General features: G+C 36.4%; 1 long non-coding RNA gene across 2 annotated transcripts in view; it reads right to left on the reverse strand.

Moving 5' to 3' along the window:
• Positions 1–10,010: 10,010 nt before the first annotated feature.
• Positions 10,011–14,334, reverse strand: part of LOC124076652 (uncharacterized) — a 48,052-nt gene continuing 43,728 nt past the window's right edge. The window contains exons 3-4 of one of the 2 annotated variants that reach the window (XR_009224585.1): positions 13,203–13,287; positions 10,011–12,897 (exon numbers count right to left, since the gene is read on the reverse strand). This is a non-coding gene — a long non-coding RNA (uncharacterized LOC124076652). Of the gene's footprint in view, positions 13,097–13,202; positions 13,288–14,334 lie in introns of both variants that reach the window. The other variant, XR_009224586.1, reaches the window with a different exon arrangement.

A 14,334-nucleotide genomic window follows, 5' to 3' on the forward strand; every position in this document is an offset into this window, starting at 1 on the left:
TCTACTATCTTCTATCCCCACATCCCCTCCCCTCACCTCCCATCACTTCCCTCTACCTAATCTAAGGTAACACTATTCTTCCCTAGTGCCCCCTGCCTTATTGTGAATTAGCATCTGCATATTAGAGAAAAAATTCGGCCTTTGGTTTTGTGGGATTGGCTTATTTCACTTAGCATGATATTCTCTAACTCCATCCATTTACTGGCAAATGCCATAATTTCACTCTTCTTTAAAGTTGAATAATATTCCATTCAGTATGTATACCACATTTTCTTTATCCATTCATCTGTTGAAAGGTATTGAGGTGGGTTCATAGTCTAGCTATTGTGAATTCAGTTGCTATAAACATTGATGTGGCTGTGTCACTATAGTATGCTGATCTTAAGTCCTTTGGGTATAAACCAAGGAGTGGGATAGCTGGGTCAAATGGTGGTTCTCTTCCCAATTTTCTGAGGAATCTCCATACCATTTTCCATAGTGGTTGCACCAATTTTCAGTCCCACCAGCAGTGTATGAGTATATCTTTTTCCCCACATCCTCACCAACATGTATTGTTGCCTGTATTCTTGATGATTACCATTCTAACAGGAGTGAGATGAAATCTTAGAGTAGTTTTTGATTTGCATTTCTCTAATTGCTAGAGATGTTGAACACTTTTTCATATATTTGTTGATCAATTGTGTTTCTTCTTCTATGAAGTATCTATTCAGTTCCTTAGCCCATTTATTGATTGGGTTATTTGTTTTTATGGTGTTAAGTTTTTTTGAGTTCTTTATATATCCTAGAGTTTAACACTTTATCGGAAGTTCATGTGGTAAAGATTTTCTCCCAATCTATAGGCTCTCTCCTCACATTTTTTAATTGTTTCCTTTGCTGAGGAAAAGCTTTTTAATTTAAATCCAACCCATTTATTGATTCTTGATTCCCACTGTACCAGCAGTTTGGAATCTGTTTTCCCTCATTTAACTCTTAGGGTTTTTTTATTTTTTTAATCTCTATTATTCTGAAATTTCATTAAGACAGACTTACTATGAGGTTTTTGTTGTTCTTGTTTGTTCATTGGTTTTTGTTTTAGTTGTTATTGTTTTGATTTTTGGTCATAGTGCTAGATAGTTGTTGCCCTCTATTGTTGATACCATTGTGTCCTTTAGTTCTAGAAAGTTTTTTATATGATTTCTTTCATGCTTTCCTTCTCACAGTTCCTCTGGGTCTCCTTCTAGGTGAGTTCTGTTTCCTGTGGATGGATCTTCTAATGTCCGTATCACTTCTCTCCTCTTGTCCATGTCTCCATCATTTTATCTTTACCTATTGAAAGATCAACTCGGTTGTATTTTCCAGTCTTCCTCTTTTATTTTGCTATAATATTATTAATTCCCAAGAGCTTTTTATTATAACCATTTTATTTTCAGAGAACAAATTTCTTACGGTAGGGAATGCAATGTCATCTCTCACCTTTTGGGGGACATTAGCTGCATGGTATTTTAAAGTTTTCTTCTCATCATGTCTTTCCTTTTTTTCTTATGTTTGTTTGCCTCGGATTTCTGACAACCTTGACTGCCCTTGTATGTTTCAGAGAGGCTCTAAGTGAATAAGGCTTATCCAGAAGTGGCTTTCACATTTGGGCACCTCCAGGTTCCAAAGTGTGGAGCTATTTGCTCTGGGGAAAAGTCCCCTGATCTAACTCCTGTGCATAGCTGCTGGTCCTCTGTGAGCAGAGCAAGGGAAGAAAGCAAGATTTTTCATTCATTATCTATTTTTTACCCCAGCAACACATTTTCTCCATTGTGCCTGAAATTTCCAACACCAGAGCTGCTCCTTATCTCATCTGTTCATGCAATAAACCTGCATTCTTCTGTCTGGAGACAGGAAGAGCTATCTGGAAAACTAACTGCTCTGAGTGAAGGCTGTGGTTCTGCCACCTGTTTGTAGCTTCCAGGTTATCACTGAACTTCTGCAGTACGTGATGCTTTCCAGTTCAGATTCTTCAAGAAAATTTATGGAATGTTTTCCCTCAAGAAAGCTTTTTAGTTTGATTCCATCCCATTTATTGATTCTTGATTTTACTTCTTGCACCCTGCTTAACTAAACATGAAAATGTGGTTTCCTCTTCTTTGCTAAGTCACTTCTTTTGTTCCATTTTCTATCTTCCAGAAGTTTATTTCAATCTCTTGTCCACGGGTGGATCCTCTCTTCTTCACCATTCTGGGTTTGGACTTTTTATATTTTTATATTTATATTTTTATATTCTTATGTCCTTTGAAAGTGGTCTTGGGCGGGGAGGTGGGGAGAGAGAGAAATATGCATAGATATTTAATCTTCCATGTTTTAACATGTCTTAAAGTTATGTTCATAACATGAATTGAGAAAGTTTGCACCATTTTTCTATTTTCTGGGAGAGTTAATATTACATATTCTTTGGTAAAATTTGTTCCAAAAGGGTATAAACCCAGGATCCTTTTTTAAAAAGATTTTTTAAAGACAAACCCAATAACTTGTCCTTGTTTGTTTGTTTATTTTTATGTGGTACTGAGGATCAAACTCAGTGCTTCCCATGTGCTAGGCAAGTGCTCTGCTGAGCTATTAATCAGCACACCCCCCCACCCCAGAATCCTTTTAAAGGTTGAATTTAAAAAAAAAAAAATTTAATTTGTTCTAATTAGTTCTACATGACAGTAGAATGCATTTTGACACATCATACATAATGGAGTATAACTTCTATTTGTCTGGTTGTACATGATGTAGAGTTACACTGGTCGTGTAATCATATATGCACCTAGGGTAACAATATCCAATTTATTCTACTGTCATTTCTACTCCCACAACCCTCCCCTCCCTTCACTCCCCTCTGTCTAACCCAAAGTATCTCTGTTCTCCCTGTTGCCCTTATTTTAAATTAGCATCTGCATATCAGAGAAAACATTCAGCCTTTGGTTCTTTGGGATTGGCTTATTTCACTTAGCATGATATTTGCCAGTTCCATACATTTACTGGCAAGTGCCATAATTTCTTTCTTTAAGACTAAGTAATGTTACATTGTGTATTTATACACAATTTCTTTATCCATTCATCTGTTGAAGGGCAGAAAGTTTGGTTCCATAGTTTAGCTATTGTGAATTATGCTGTTATAAACATTGATGTGGCTGCATCACTGTAGTATGCTGATTTTTAGTCCTTTGGGTTAGACTGAGGAGTGGGTCAAATGGTGGTTCTATTCCAAGTTTTCTGAGGAGTCTCCATACCACTGTCCATAATGGTTGCACCAATTTGCAATCTCACCCAGCAATGTATGAGTGTACTTTTTTTTTCTCCACATTCTCACCAATATTTATTGTTGCTTGTATTCTTGATAATTGCCATTCTGACTGGACTGAGATGGAATCTCAGTGTAGTTTTGATTTGCATTTCTCTCATTGCTGGAGATGTTAAACATTTTTTCATATATTTATTGATGGATTGTATTTCCTCTTCTGTGAAGTGCCTGTTCAGTTCCTTAGTCCATTTGTTGATTGGGTTATTTGGGTTTTTGTGTGTTAAGTTTTTTGAGTTCTTTATATATTCAGAGATTAATGCTCTGAGGTGCATGTGGTAAAGATTTTCTCCCATTCTGTAGGCTCTCTCTTCACATTATTGATTGTTTCCTTTGCTGTGAAGAAGCTTTTTAGATTGATGCCATCCCATTTATTGATTCTTGATTTTACTTCTTGCACTTTAGAAGTCTTGTTAAGGAAGTCAGTTCCTGAGCCAACATAGTGGAGATTTGTGCTTACTGTTTCTGCAATTAGGCACAGAGTCTCTGTACTAGTGCTTAAATTAAAGGTTGAATTTTTGACTGCTATTTCAACTTCTCTGTTACTGATTTATTTAGTTTGTTTTTTTTCCCAAAACACATTTACAGCTTCTTACCTTTTTTCTTATTCTTTCTTCTGTTCTGTACCATAAGAATCAGGGACATCAAAACATTATTAACAATAGCTAAAATGTGGAAGCAACCCACATTTACATAAACAGAAGAATGGACAAATAAGTGATATATACACATAACAGAATATTATTCAGCCCTTAAAAAAGAAGGGAATTCTGTTACATATCTCAGTGTGGATGAGCTTTAGGACATTACAGAGTGAAATAAATAAGCTAGTCACCAAATTACAAATCCTGCATAATTCTGCTTACATAAGGACCTCTCAAATTCATAAAGACTGCAAATAAAATGGTGGTAGCCAGAGGCTGAGAGAAGAAGAGAAAGGGGAGTTATATAATGGACACAGAATTTTGGTTTTACAAGAATAAAGAAAGTTCTATGGATGAATGGAAGTGATAGATGCAACAGGAATATGATTGCACTCGATACCACTGACCTGCACAATAAAAAATTGGTAAAGAAGGTAGATCATGTACGTATTTTACCTCAATTTTAATTTTTTAATTTAAGAAAAGGATCAAAGAAAATTTCTTGATGTACTGATTTTGCTTATTTTACTAAACATTTTGTTTTCATTCCCTATATTGAAGTTTTTAAAAATCATTTTATTTTAGAATCATAAAATTTCCACTTGGTTCTTTTTTTTTATTCCAGGTCTTCTTATTTTGCAGGGATTCCTTCAAATAATCCATCATCAGAGGGTAATGATTTTTATCTTTATCTTAAAGTAGATTTCTATTGCTTATTTCCTTTTCTGTAACATCTTCTGGATCCTGGGCTCCCCTTTGTACTGGGAATTCCTTCCTTGCCTGACTGTGAATGTGGTGCGCCTTCTCTGTATCTTGCTCTTGGTGAGGATGGAGAGGGGTGTTCTGGGTGTGGAAAAGTCTCCTTCTTTATATTCAGGGGCCTCCACGGGTGCTTCCTTCCCTCCTAGCCACAAATGCTCCCTCTCTCACTATCTGATTTGGTCATTGCTTCTGGATGTTTAGCAGAAGTTGAGGTTGGGGGGAAGAGACTGGACTTGACCAGCTGGCCTTTCAAACCCAGCTTTCCAGCGACTAGCCCTGAAGTCCCCAGGAGTCCCAATAGGACCTGTGCTTTACCTAGAGACTCTGGCAGGGGCTTCCTCACACCATCTTATCTGCACTGTCCTCTTTCCCCGGGAGGTCTTCTCGTCTGGATTTTCTTTTTTCTTGTTTTCCCCTATTTTTGAGAACTGTTCTCCAGCCTTGTTGACAAATGGCACTCAATCTTGTCTTTTCAATGCTACCGTAGTCTTACTATCACAGAGAATTTTCATCTGGGTGTACCTTCCACCTTTGCCCGGACTGACATTTGCTCTTCATAATGTCTTTTTTAAAAGCCTTTCTGGGCAGGGCCACCTTTCTTCTTAGGTCAACACCAAGCTGGTGCATTGCATGTTTTTGAATGGTGCTGAATATTTCTCCACACCTGAGTGGGACCCAGAGAGCCATTCACAGTCACACAAGCCCAGATAGACAAAAGGGACCCTTAGGACCAGTGAGAGGTGCTTTTCTCCACCAACAGCTAGGTAAATGAAGCCTGCCATTTTTGCATACCACAGCCTCACAACCCTTCCCAAGGGGGTGTGGGGAGGCCGCTGTGTTCTGCCACCAAGAGAGGAAACACTGGCAGTTTTGATACCAATGCCATAAAGAATCAATGCACAGCCATGGGGTAGAGGAGGACATAAGGCGTCCTTTTGTTCCGTGGCAATTAGTGCATTCCGGTAGAGCCAGTTCTGGGCAGGGGGCAGAGGGAGTAGCCACAAAATGGCCTTTGTCTGGACTCCCATAAAAAAATTCCAACCAGTGGGAGTGAACACACGCAGAGTCCACAGAGTCGATTGTAGATGTCCCAGATCTTGGCTGTTACAGTGAAATAATTCCAGGAATTCATGGACCGGGGTCTATAGGAGAAAAACAAATCCTTCTCCAAGAAAAGGTGCCACTTTCAAAAGAGTTAATTTTGTTATTAAGGACTTACTGCTATAAGACATTTTTTTCCTCTTCATCTCACCCCCATATGTACTCCCAGTTCCCTCATCCACACATAGAAATGTGTATTTGGCCATTTGGGTCTATGGTTAAATCGTCTGAAAACGGTTTTACAGCTTTGGAATTATAGATAAACATGTAAAACTTGCTCTCTAGGCAGGTATATTTATCCTCATTTTAGAAGTGGCAAAGTGAAGGCCCAAGAGTTAACTGGATAGAGTCAACCAGCAGCAGTGAAATTCAAACCCAGATCTGTCTACCTGTATTATTCGGGTACCTTATCAACCATACAAGAGCCCTGTGCTAACGGGAAATACTGGCAAAATGGTGAGACTGCCCAGGTCCAAATTTGGCCTTGTTTACCTGCAAGCTAGGAGAAGAACACATCTCTGTGCTTTGCTTTCCTTGACATTATAGTGGATGTGATGACCATGACTGCCTCGTAGCACTCCTGGAGCACTGAGTGATGGAAGATGGGATATGCTCCCAACAAATAGTACCTGCTCTCAGTAAAACTTAGGATTGACTGCACCTGCTTTGAAAGACTCTTCCAACTTGGAAGAATTTGCATGGAAGTGTTTAACTCTCACTTGAGTGTTCAGTATACATTGGGAAGGTAGCTGGTCAGATGAATGATGTTACTTTTTGACTGCTTGGGCATTAATTGAACTTGGAAACCAGAGTAGAGATATGGGCCAGGAACAGGCTGGTCTTTTTCTTTCTTCCAAGAGGATGGGATGTGTTCTGAAGGTTCATGAAGCACTCTGAGAGGGTGAGGTGCTGAGCACTTGAAATGAAAGTCCTACTACCAAGGGCCACCTCGGTCACGAACAGGATTCTTTGATTTCTTCGGTGGTACAAATAAAGAGGATAATATAATAGAACTATAGAATTCTGAAGCTTGTTCCCTGCAACCTACCATTTTTTGAAAAGGAACAAATCCAAGTCTTTACATGCCAAATGGTAATCTCAGATTAAATTGAAGAAGTTTTAAGATGTCAGATCGCCAACAATAGGAGCAAACCTCTGCAAAGTAATATAATAAAGTACAAGAAGATATACTTGGGTCCTTCCTAGGTAGTGAATTCACTTTCTTGCCTGGTATAGAATGTTTTTTTAAAGTTTCATTTCTAATGATTCATGTCCAGTGGACTCTGGCATATAATTTAATTTTATGAAGTTTGAACTTTTTATTAGTGGAAGGGTGGGAGCAGGGTGTGGATTTAATGCTCACCCTAGGAATCATCTCTCTGGTCTGCCCCAGTCCACCTGAAATGATTCAGAATATAGTCATAGTCATCATCATCATCATCATCATCATCATCATAGATGTCCCTCATGGTTCAATGGGGTCCCAAGTGCTGCAAGGGTTCGGAAGTGGTTCCAATTATGGAATCACTCTCTGATTCTACTTTAGAATTTTCACTGTAATGAAACATTTTGTAGTACTGGGGATGAAACACAGAGCCTCATGCATGCTAGGCAAGCATTCTGTCACGTGGCTATGCTCCAGTCTCTAATGAAATATTTCAGTACTGTTGAGGTTTAGTTATATATTGATGGTCAGTATAAATACAGTCGGGTCTTGTTATTTTCTTGACATTTTCATTGACCAACCAGTGCCTAACCTTGTCTGATGTCTGTTTCTCTTTAAAGACACTTTATTTAATATACAGTCACTTCTCTGATTGTGTGATCTACTGATTCAACCAACTTTAAATTAAAAAATGTTTGGAAAAAAATTGTGCCTTTATTGAACATGTACAGACATTTTTCTTGACATTATTACCCAAACAATACAGCATAATAAATATCTTAATAGCATTTATATTGTATTAGGTATTTATTACAAGTAATCTAGAAATGATTTAAAGTATACTGAAAAATATGCATAGATTACATGCAAATACTACATCACTTTATATAAAGGACTTGAGTATCCATGGGTGTTTTTTTTTTTAATCTGCACGGGGTCCTGGAATCCATCCCCTTTTGGATATCAAAAGACAACTCTATATTGTGCATTCGTTGATATTAAATTTAAACCACACTATAACTCGTACCTAAACAAAATTTATCTAACATTTGTACTTTCTCTTAAAGCATTAATTTTGGAGATGAAAATTTTAGTGAGTAGAAAAGTTCACAAACAAAATTCATAAATAATAAGACAGAAAATTCTTGTTGCAAATTAGGAGGCAGAAGGATATACAGGTTAAGAGCAAGAATTTTAGAATTATACTACCTGTGCTCAAATCCTGCTCCACATGCTAAGTGGAAAAATTCTCCTTTGTATATTAGCATTATCATGTCACTCATGTCTGCAACATGTACTGATAAAAATACTACATGAATTGGTGTGGAGTTTGAAAGAGTTAAAACACATAAAATTCTCAGAATAGTGTTTGCCATGTAATAATGTTAACTAGTCTTTCTTACCTCCCTTTCCTGCCTGATATTATTAGGGGCTATAGAGTAAGGGGAATAACTCTGAATTAAAAGGACCTCTAGGATTGTATACTTGAAAAAATAGGAACAATTTCACCATTTTCCATCTGACAAATAAAAATCAAATAAAACTTTGTAGTATTCAGTAAGATGATAATTATGTGTTCCCGTAAGTTTCTAGAAGTTTCTGAGACTACTACTTTCATTTCTGTAATAATTTATTTCCACTGGACTTTGACACATTATACTTTTTATGAAGGTTAATGTTCTGCCCTCTAGGAGAACAGAAAATGGGAATGAGGCGATGTTTATACAACTTGCAGCAATACCCTTTTGGCTCAAAGCCCAAAGTATGATTCACTTTATCATACTTGGCTGTTTAATCTCTAGATAAATATTCAAAAACTCACCTGCCTTACAGTCTGTACCATGTAGCTGAACAACCAGCCCATAAGAGTTCATGCACAGCACAATTTCATTTTCTTAGAAAGTAAATAAATTTCTCTTTTGAAGGTTAAACTTGCAAACAGCTAGGTATGGCAAGAGAGCAGCTGAGAAATGGGAGATAAGAAAAAAATACAAGCAACCTCATTAACAGTGATTTTAAGGATTAATTAGTAATGATGTTGATTTTAAGTGTCCCTTCCCCTAGAAAACAGGGTTCTTATCTAATAAAGTTGAATTCAGAGGGAAGAATAAAATGGTTACCAGAGGCAGAGTGAGAGGGGGGAGAGAGGGAGGGAGGAGTTAATCAAAGGGAATGAAGTTTTGGAAGTTTTAGGTAGCAATATATTTTGAGATCCATTACACAGCAGGCAGACTATGGTCAAGAATAATGTGAATTTCAAAATAACTAAGAGAGTATGAGCTGGGGATATGGCTCAGTGATAGAGAATATACTTAGCAGGCATGAGGTCCTGGGTTCCATTCCCAGCACCAAATAAATAAATAAATAAAAGTTGCCAGTTTTTCCACTAATATAAACACTGAAGCACCAAACATTCTTTCATGATTTTCTTAGGAAAAGTATTTTTAGAAATGAAATTGCTGGATTAAAAGATTGCACTTTGGGGGCTGGAGTTGTAGCTCACTAGTAGAGCACTTGCCTAGCCCAAGTGAGGCACTGGGTTCAATCCTCCGCACCACATAAAAATAAATAAAGTAAAGGCATCATGTCCATATACAAGTTAAAAAAAAATTTAATTGCACTTTTTACAACTGTTAATAAATAGTGCTACATTAGCCTCCAAAGATACTGTACTATTTAAATCTCCCACTAGTGAGAAATCAAAGTGTTCATTTCCCCCTCCTGAGAGAATAAAAAAATCTCAAGTACTTTCCATAAGAAATCACAGTAAAGCAAGGTGATGGATATGCCAATTTATCTGATTTAATCATCTCATGTTGTACACATATATCAAAACACCACAATGTATGCCATAAATATATGTAATTATGATTTTTCAATCAATATAAATAAAACAACTTTTAAAGAAAAATAGGATGTGTGAAGGCATACTGATAATAAAGATGATCATCCTCATGCCCTTTATGAATATCTGAGCTGTCTCCATACATGCCTCAGTCCCTGAGGGAGGATGAGAAGAAAGAGAGCTTTCACATGTTACAAGGATTATGGCAGAAATTTGTTTCAGCTCATGGATGTGAGCTGCAAGAACAGCCACAGATCCCCAGGGAAATAGTAAATAAGGGAGAGCAAATACCTGAATCTGCCCTACTGAATGTAGTCTATTAATGGTGGTTCCCATTACCATTATCAAGGATCTGAGATGGTGTTCAGTAAGAAACAGTGCTATGCGAATGAGTCTTCCATCCATGCGCTGCATTAAGTACCTTTTAAGCATCAATTCATTAATTCCCCATGGTGGACACAGTAGTTAGTATTGCCATTTTATTGATAAAGAAACTTGCATAAAGTTGATCGACAAAGCTGGGTGCTAAGAAATGTCTTTGTGTATCATCAAGGTGTCTTATTGGTCAGAACCCTCTGGCTGGGAGGTCACACATTTGAATACAGTAGTTCCTGGTTAGAGCACTTAGAGTAGCCAGGGGAACTTGAACACTTAGGTAGCATTTCTATGCCTCCATTTCCTAATCCACATAATAAAGGTACCAATAGTTCCCTATAACAGGATTTCTCTGACCTGGACAATACATGGAAAGTGCTTAGCCTGGCACATGGCAGACAGCAAGTGTAGCAAGTGCTTAATAAGGCGTTCGATTTTATTGATGCCATTACAGTCCTTCCAGGGTGCATTGTGGGTGGTGATGCTGACGCTGCATTTCTGGCCCCACCCAAGGAGTCAGCCTCCGAAGTCCCTTGATGGGAAAATGATGAAGGCTCATCTAGAAGGGATGGCACTGACTCATACCAGATAAACTTCAGTCAGACTAAATGAAACTGCCCATTTGGTCCCAGTGATCTGTCTTCATGCAAAATCATCAAGCTATACCCAACAGTACAAAAATCCTCTCCCAAATAACCTAGAAATTTCAGCAGACATATAATCAAATGTGCTTTATTGCAAAAATGGCCAAATCACACTAGCAAAAAAAGAAAATGCAAACAAACAATTCTAAAAAACAAAGCCCATGCACAATCTCTCTCTGCAATAACCACTGTCAACATGTGTGCATGTATAAACTTCCAGGCATCTTCTATGCATATTCATCTAATATACATTCATTTGTCACCAAAAAAAATATGATCATATGGCTTTGTAAGTTATGTCATTTCAGTTGATGGATTGTATTTTTCCTTGGTGGCCTGCCAGCAGCTGTCTTAAGTGTTTGTCAGATTTTCCTGACCCCATTAGGTTGGCATCACTATAACCACTTTACAAATGGGAAAATTAATGTTTTGAGAGCTTAAGTAAACTTGCCAAAGTCCAAAAGCAGCAAAACCAGACTTCATCCTAGATGCCTAAGGCTGTTCTCAAAACCAATGTTACGATTCTACCATAGCATTTGTAGTGGCTGTGTTGGGTATCCTTTGCATACACTGTAACTGAGCCACACTTTATTTGTACAAACCCCAATTATTGTGCATTTAGAATGTTGCCAGTTTTTCCACTATTATAAACACTGTGGCACCAAACATCTTTATACATTCTTTAGTTATTTTCTTAGGAAAAGTGTTTCTAGAGGTGAAATTGCAGGATTAAAAGACTGCACTTTTTCCAGCTATTAATCAATAGTGCTACATTGGCCTCCCAAGATGCTATACTGTTTTAAACTCCCAGTAATGAAAATGAAGGTATTCAGTTCCATCTCCTTCATTGTATAGTCCTTTGACAAATATTTATAAAGTATCTATCCAAGAGAAAGGTAGATCTTTCCATCTTCTACGGTCTTCTTTGATTTCTTTCTTTAGGGTTCTGTAGTTTTCATTGTATAGATATTTCACCTCTTTCGTTAAGTTGATAGTTGATTCCCAGGTTTTGTTTTGTTTTTTTGTTTGTTGTTTGTTGTTTGTTGCTGTTGTTGTTGTTGCTGTTATTTGAGGTTATTGTAAAAGGGTAGTTTTCCTTGTTTCCCTTTCTGAGGATTTGTCACTGATATATAGAAATGACTTTGATTTATGGGTGTTGATATTATATCCTGCTACTTTGCTGAATTCATTTACAGGTTCTAGAAGTTTTCTGGTGGAGCTTTCTGGGTCTTCTAGATATAGAATCATATTGTCCACAAGTAGTGCTAATTTAAGTTCTTCTTTTCCTATACGTATCTCTTTAATTTCTTTTGTCGAATTGCTCTGGCCAGTGTTTCCAGAACTATATTTAATACTTATTTAACATAGAAGTGTTGAAAAAGGGCATCCCTGTCTGTTTTAGTTTTTAAAGGGAATGCCTTCAATTTTTCTCCATTTAGAATGATGTTGGCCTGGGGCTTAGCAAAGATAGCCTTTATGATGTTGAGATATGTTCCTGTTATCCCTAGTTTTTCTAGTGTTTGGAACATGAAAGGGTGCTATATTTTGTCAAATGCTTTTTCTGCATCTATTGAGATGATCATATGATTCTTATCTTTGAGTCTATTGATGTGATTAATTACACTGATTGATTTCCTTATGCTGAACCAACCTTGCATCACTGGGATGAATCCCACTTGATCATGGTGCATGATCTTTTTGATATGTTTTTGTATTTGATTTGCCAGAATTTTATTGAGAATTTTTGCATCTATGTTCATTAGAGATATTGGTCTAAAGTTTTCTTTTCTTTTTTTTTTTTTTGATGTGTTTTTGCCTAGTTTTGGAATCAGGGTGATATTGGCCTCAGAATGAGTTTGGAAGTGCTGCCTTTTTTTCTATTTCAATAAATTGAAGAGTATTGGTATTAGTTCTTCTTTAAAGGTCTTGTAGAACTAGGCTTTATATCCATCCGGTCCTGGGCTTTTCTTGGTTGGAAGGTTTCTGATAGCGTCTTCTATTTCATCACTTGATATTGGTCTGTTTAAATTGTGTATATATCTTCCTGATTCAACCTGGGCAAATCGTATCTATTAATTGACATGTTTATTAATCACTTATTAATTGACAAATACTTACTAAATACCTATTGAATTCAAAACAGTGATTAAGCATAGTATATTTTTGTTCACTGATTTTTTATTATTATAATAGGTGGCAATTTGTTAAGTGTTGATACTCCAATAATCCAAGAAAAGGGCAGATAAATAAATTCTAAAGGAAAGGAAATGGACATCCAGTGAGTTTTAGCAGCATATGCAAATTAGAACAGCAGCACAGAAATTAGAACTTACTCCCCTTAACCCACACACCTGCTCACCTCAAAACACTTTTTATGAGCAAGCCCAAATGGTTCTTCATTCTCTTTTCTGATATCTGGAATCCTCTTCTCATCCCTCTAGCTCCTGGCCAGAAAGAAAGGATCTAGAATCATCATCATCTCTTGTTCTCATAAAATTAAAAACTCCTCTTTGAAAAGAAAATCCACTAAAAAAACTGGCAAAAAATATTTGTAAGTCACATGCAGATATATATATGCAAATACAAATTAATTAGTAAGTGATACAAATATAAAGTTCTAAAAAGATAAACAATCCCATGGTAAAACAAATGGAAATAAACAGGCATTTCAGAGAGAAAGGAAAAAAAAAAAACACTGACGGCCAATCTATATATATATATATATATATATATAAGAAATTAAATCTCATTCATAATTATATTCAAATTAAAATAACAGCAATTATTAAATAATTGAATAGCAAAAAGGAATGAAAAATGAAAAATCACATTTTAAATAAAATTAGCAAGTGTTTAGACAGCATTTATCAATCTTTGGCTTTTTTTTCCCCCTCCTTTGTTTTCTTTCCCTGTCATTCCAGTAACATGGAAGGAAATATTTCCCATTATTTGCTATACTAATTAAACAATTTAATCACCTTTGTCTTAATTCCAGTCAAATGAATAGAATAGTTTATTTTTCTCCTGAGAAACAAAATGAAATCCAGTTCCCATAAGAAAGAGATGTTTTCTTAAAATATAGCTTACCTCTCTGCATACTAGAACAAAATATTTGCAACACATATGATTTGTATCTATATATACACAGGACTGTTGCAAACAACCTTATAAAAAAAAACAGGAAAATATTTGGACAAATATTTGACCAAAAAATGTATACAGACAACAAATAAACATGGTTGATAATGATATGTAACATTATTAACCATTAAGGAAAAGCAAATTAAAACTATAATGAGCTATCACTACATGTCAATGAGGATATCTACAATTAAAGAGACTGACATACTAAGTGTTGGCGAAGATGTGGAGCAACTGGAACTCTTAAACACTGCTAGTAATGTTCAATGGTATGACTACTTTGGAAAACTTATTGGCAGTTTCTTAATTTAAATATATGTTAAAATTGTGGAAAAATAAGTGAGAGACTG

The sequence above is a fragment of the Marmota monax genome, unplaced genomic scaffold, assembly GCF_021218885.2.
Source record: "Marmota monax isolate L192 unplaced genomic scaffold, Marmota_monax_Labrador192_F-V1.1 WCK01_AAM20220418_F8-fsc00251, whole genome shotgun sequence".
NCBI classification, from domain to species: Eukaryota; Metazoa; Chordata; class Mammalia; order Rodentia; family Sciuridae; genus Marmota; species Marmota monax.